At 31.1% G+C, this 5,769-nt stretch overlaps 1 pseudogene; it reads right to left on the bottom strand.

The window, feature by feature from the left end:
• Positions 1 to 2,357: 2,357 nt before the first annotated feature.
• Positions 2,358 to 3,279, bottom strand: LOC105746445 (olfactory receptor 4P4-like; annotated as a pseudogene).
• Between the last annotated feature and the right edge of the window lie 2,490 nt (positions 3,280 to 5,769).

Consider the following 5,769-nt stretch of genomic DNA (forward strand, 5'->3'; position numbering starts at 1 on the left):
CAATTTTGATCATTTTTTCTAATGGATTCTTTGCTTCCTATATCATTGGGCTTATTTACATATTTTGGATATTAATGCTTTTAGGTCATAAGATTTATGTATAGCTTATTCCAGTTTAGGGATTTTTTCCACTTCTCTTTATGAAGTATTTTTAATAAACAAAGTTCTTAATTTGAAAAAGAAAAATCTCCACTTTTCTTTTACAGTCATCTTTTTGTTGCTGTTGTTAGGTCAATAAAACTAGTAAAAATAATTTATTGAGAAATGGGGAAAAAGAACAGAGCTTGCTGATAAATGAGAGCAAAGGAGAGAACTAGACCATTAGCAACACAGAAGATTCCTTCCTCCAGTCACCAGAAGTAACTGCTATCCTGTCTTTTAATAACAGATTAGTTTTGACTATTTTCAACTTTATATACATGGAATAATAGAATATTTGCTTTCTCTTCTTTTGTTCAGCAACATAGTTGTGAGATTGTGAAATTTGTTCATATCATGGAAACAATGATTTCTTTCTTGCATTTTTGTATTTTATGTTTAAATACACCACAATCCATTTATTTGTTCTACATTTGGGTTATTGCAAGTTTGAGGCTCTTCAAACAATGCTCTCAGAACTTTTTCTCTTTTGGTGAATCTATGTAGACATTTTTGTTAAATATATATGTATGATTGAATTTCTAAGGACAAAAGAGTACCATATGCTGGATTTTAGTCAATTATTTTCCTAATTGATAAATTGGTTATACCTTTTTTCATTTCATCAGTAATGCATATAATTTCTAATTCTCTAAATTCTTGCAAGCATTTGTTACATTTAGTCTATCTATCTGCTGGCTGATGCTTGAAAATTAACCAATTACTCAAATAAAAGGAAACACGGAATATCAGCCTCACTTATGCATACTTTTCTCTTCTCTGACCTTGGCCACACAAGCCTTGGCTACTTTGTTAGCACTGTGATGCTTTAAAGAGTCATTCTATCTCCAAAGCATACCCCAGTTTTTCTAGATATCCTTGTTAAAAGGTCTGGTCAGGTACAAGTTATAACAGCACAAGCCATGAATTTATGGAATGCTTTATTCATCATCTTGCCATTATAATATCACAGCACTGAGTCTGGTCAAGTATCTTATTTCACAGTAAAAGAAATGTGGCAGTGCATACAATATCAAGGAATACACTTTCCTTACCAGGTACCCATTGCTCTACAGTAACTTGTGTAACAGAATTGTGGAATACCTTACTAAATATTAAAGATAACAACTTAAAAATCTGGAGCTTAATTTTTAAGGAAAATTGATTAGTATATAAGGCTGTTTCTTCCACAGCCAGAATAAACTGTTATGGGTATCAAAATATGGAAGTGCAAGTAGCTCCTTTTACTACCAAGCTAAAAATCCACTTAGAGAAATTTTTCTTCCTGTCCTACCATTTCTAGCTCAGCAAATTTTTAGGTCTTAGATATAAACTGATTATGCTTTCATTAGGGAAAAAAGCAGTGATTTTGTTGAATTTGTAATTGGAAATACCACCTGGATGTTTTGGACTCCTCATACCTCTATTAAACCAACGGAAAAGAAGGGGCAGTTTTCAGTGGTACTAATGACCAGGGGAAATTTGTTGGTTGCATCACAATGAGGGCGCAGATAAACAATATCTTTAATCCACAGAAATCTCTAAAATATCTCTTAAAGATTTCAAGACAAATAGTAACAGATAATGGAAAAATAAAGCTTAAAATAAGTTATAAAGATTAACTTAAGTCTCATGACCAATTATAGCGACAAGGACATTGAAGCAATTCATTTCTTGTTGTTTCTTAGATTTATATATGCATATATGTGTGTATGTACATCTCATTCAAAAGAAACAGAAAAATGTTATTGTTTTATTAATGGATTCTAAAATGTATAGAACACTGTTGAAAAATGCTTAGCAGCCAATGGGGTTAAATGTTCCACTCATTTATCTACTGGTCTCTTCTCAAAATTTCACCTTTTTCATCTTTTTATTGTGTACTGGGACACAGATTCTGAAAACTATATTTCTGCTGTACCAGGCGGCATAATGTTCGTTTTTGCCAAAATTGATGCAAGAGAAAGGAAAAAGATTTCCTTATACTGCCAAAATAAAATGTTAAAATAAGAATAAGGAAAACCAGATAAAGGAATATGAGGAGGATGGCGGACAATGAGCATGGGGAAAATAAATCAAAATTGACCAAACATGAAGAAGTCTGGACAATGCTAAAGACTGCACATTGCATATCACACCACTAGTTTTCATGCTTAGAGTTGAATCGATGCCTATTTCACAAGGCCCAGGGAGAAAATTGAAAATGCCTTTTATATACACTACTGCCCTTTCTGAAAACATTGACAGCACCACACTTTCCTCAAGGCATTCTTCATCTCCAAGTTTCTAAGAGTATAAATCAAAGGATTGAACATGGGAGCAATGATGGTGCAGGAAACAGCAAATAATTTATCTTCTGGAAAATTTATGCGTGGTCTAATATAAACAAAGAAAATAGGCACAAAGAACAGAATCACTGTTAGGTGAGAACTTCAAGTGGAAAGAGCTTTCTACGGCTTTCTGCAGGGTAAGCCTTAATGGTGTACAATATCAGAAAATAAGATAACATCAAAATCACAAATGTTAGCAAAGCAATAAGACCTAAACTGACTATTACCAAGAAACCAATCCTGTATGTATCAGTGCAGGCCAGTTTCAGCAAAGGAAACACATCTCTGACCCAGTGATCTATTTCATTGAGACCACAGAAGTGGAAGATGGTAAGAAGAAACTGATTGGCTGAGTGAATAAATCCCCTTGTACAACAAGCTATGATGATAGTGTGACACCTCTACCTGCTCATGATAACAGTGTAGTGCAGGGGCTTGCTGATGGCCATGTAGTGGTCTTAGGCCATCTCTGTTAGGATAAAGATCTCAATGTCTACAAAGAAATGTATGGACAAACACTGTGCCATGCATTTATTATAGGAAATGGTCTTCCTTTCTGCTAATAAGTCAGTCATTAGTTTGAACGTCACTGAGGAAGTGTAGCGAAGGTGGGAGAGTGAGAGGTAATTAAGAAAGAAATACATGGGCAGGTCAATTAGCTGACTGCATGAAACAGAAATCATTATGAGCAAGTTTCCATCCAAATAGCAATGTAACAATTTCAAAATAATACAAAACACAATATTTCAATGTACATGTTTTGGCAAAGTCTCAAGAGAATAAACACAGTGACATTATTCCTCTTTTCCATGGTCCAGTGCAGTGAAAATGCACAACAGCCACTTAAAGACAAAATTAATAAGTCATTGTCAAAAGTTTTATAGAAAATAATTATAATAGACATATCATAAATTTATATTTAATTGACATAATTCCAGAGTTTCAGTAAATGAAAATCTGATGCTAAAGAAAAATATCTTTTCTGATTAATGTTATGATGCTTTCCATAAATTTGTTAGAATATTATGTTCAACCTTGGCATTATTTGAAATTAATGCATTTAATCAGTAATTAAAATCATTTAAAATATTATTAGGTGGTAAACATTTTCCATTTCCAATGAAATATACAACTAATTACGTGGGGAGGGGTTAACTATGTCCTTTTAAACTCAAAATCGGTTATTTGTGCAAGTAAAAGTTATACTGTGTTTCTTAAAAGATGTAGATGCAAAGGTAAAGTTTTAATATTGGTCACTAGTGGAATATATACCTCAAAATAGTTTTTGAATATGGTAGAAAATAAAATGAGAGATAAATATAATGATACTATATATTTAATAAGCTGAATAAAAATATCTCTTCAGGAGGCAAATGCAATTGGCTTGACTGATTTTTTATTGCTTGCTGACCTTTTTCTTGGTGATTTGTGAAATTAAATTGTTTACATTTTATAAAACAAATGAACTTATTTACCCATTATTGTTTTGCAGTAGTTAAAACTAAAAATGTTATGTGTAAGGCTTTTTATATATTTCATAAACCATAAAATATAAATGTCTGATGACAAACGTAGCACAACTGTTCTTCACTATAAATTTTGACCACCAAACCACATCATTAATGCATTCATTACTTTTTTCATTAAAATTTTTTATATATTTTCTGCCCTAATCTTGTAACTGTCTTTTTTTATCAATTCATTTTTAAATGCCCTCCTCAAAACTCTTTTACATATTAACTTGACCATTGTCAACTTCAAAATAAAAAATTCCATTGCAACAAAGATGGAACCTTAAAAAAAATTCTAAATCTTAAAATTGTACAATTCAAATTAATTTATTTTTTTAATCTGTGAGATAAACCATTGAGAGTAAGACTTCTCAGGATACCTCCAATTATGCTATTTAAATGTTTCCTTGCTTGTAAGTGAAAAGAATATTTTTTATTTTAAAGTAGTATTTAAAATACTACTTTGGAAAACTTAAAATTAATTGCTTATTGATTTGAATAGGTATAAACAATAACATTATTTTAGTTATGTGCATGGGAATAAAACAAACTTAAATTTCTTTCCCTGTATTCTCTACCTCCCAAATTAAAATGAGAAATGATAAGTAAAAATCCAACCAAATTAGAAGACATACATATCGTATTACATTAGAAAGAAATAACTTTTTATGTATATAATATAAATTACATTTTCTCTAAAAATGCAAATTTAGTTCCTTTTGAAATGTGCATTTTTACTCTTCCACCTTGCAAACATTTCAAATAATTACTTTCTATTATGAAAGTAAAACACTATCAGTCCTTTGTTCTATATCATTCAGCAGATTTCAAATGAATGAGATTTTTTAAAAACGACTTTTGGGTAATTCATGAACTAAGAAATAAGTTTTCAGAAAATTGGTTCACATATGAAATTAAGCTTCTGTGGAAACTAAGGTTAGTAAAGTGCTCAGACAAAACCAAACAAACATTCTGTCTGCATTTATTGCTGCCAAGTTACTAACCCTACTAATTAAATTGTTGATACTATAACAAAACAATTTTTGTAAATAAGTATATGAAACCCAGTTTTCTCCAATTTGCAAGCTACAGATGAGGCTTTATTTCACTTCTTGGAACTCTTCCCATTTAATTTCACTTTTCCCTTAAACTCATAATTCACCATAAATAAAGTGCCACCTATTTTGTAGCTCCTTATATGTAGTTAGGAGAGGATCCTTACTTTCTACTCTTGACACTACCATTGATTTTAGTTGTCAACTTTGCAAGTGATTTAATTTCCTTCAATGATAATTTCTTCATCCAAAATGTAAAGACAATGTTTCTCCCTTAACTAAATCAGTGAGAGCTTTCTGAGTTTCAAATCTAACATTAGGTATGGGAGACCTTTGAGAAGAATAAAATACTATGTAAATAGATACATTACTATATTCAGATTGTTGTTCATACAAGAGTAATAGTACTTCATAGAATTAAAAATTACTGAGGTTTTCTTGGGTTAATTACATACAGAATGCCTACCTAGTGCTTAACAAGTCAGAACTTGGAATCACAGTTTCCTTATTCCAGAGCCCAAATTCATAATCACAAAAGATATGGTACAAAGCAAAAACATTGCATGTTTAAACCACACGGTTTTCATAATATCCTATTTCTCATGCAAGACAGTATACTCCCCACAATTATTGACACCTACAAATACAGGCATTCTAATTTTATAGATGGAAAATGAGCTAAGAAATGAACCCAAATTCTCTAATTCTATAAAAATGTAAAACATATTAAAAAAT

Source organism: Dasypus novemcinctus, chromosome 10, assembly GCF_030445035.2.
Source record: "Dasypus novemcinctus isolate mDasNov1 chromosome 10, mDasNov1.1.hap2, whole genome shotgun sequence".
NCBI classification, from domain to species: Eukaryota; Metazoa; Chordata; class Mammalia; order Cingulata; family Dasypodidae; genus Dasypus; species Dasypus novemcinctus.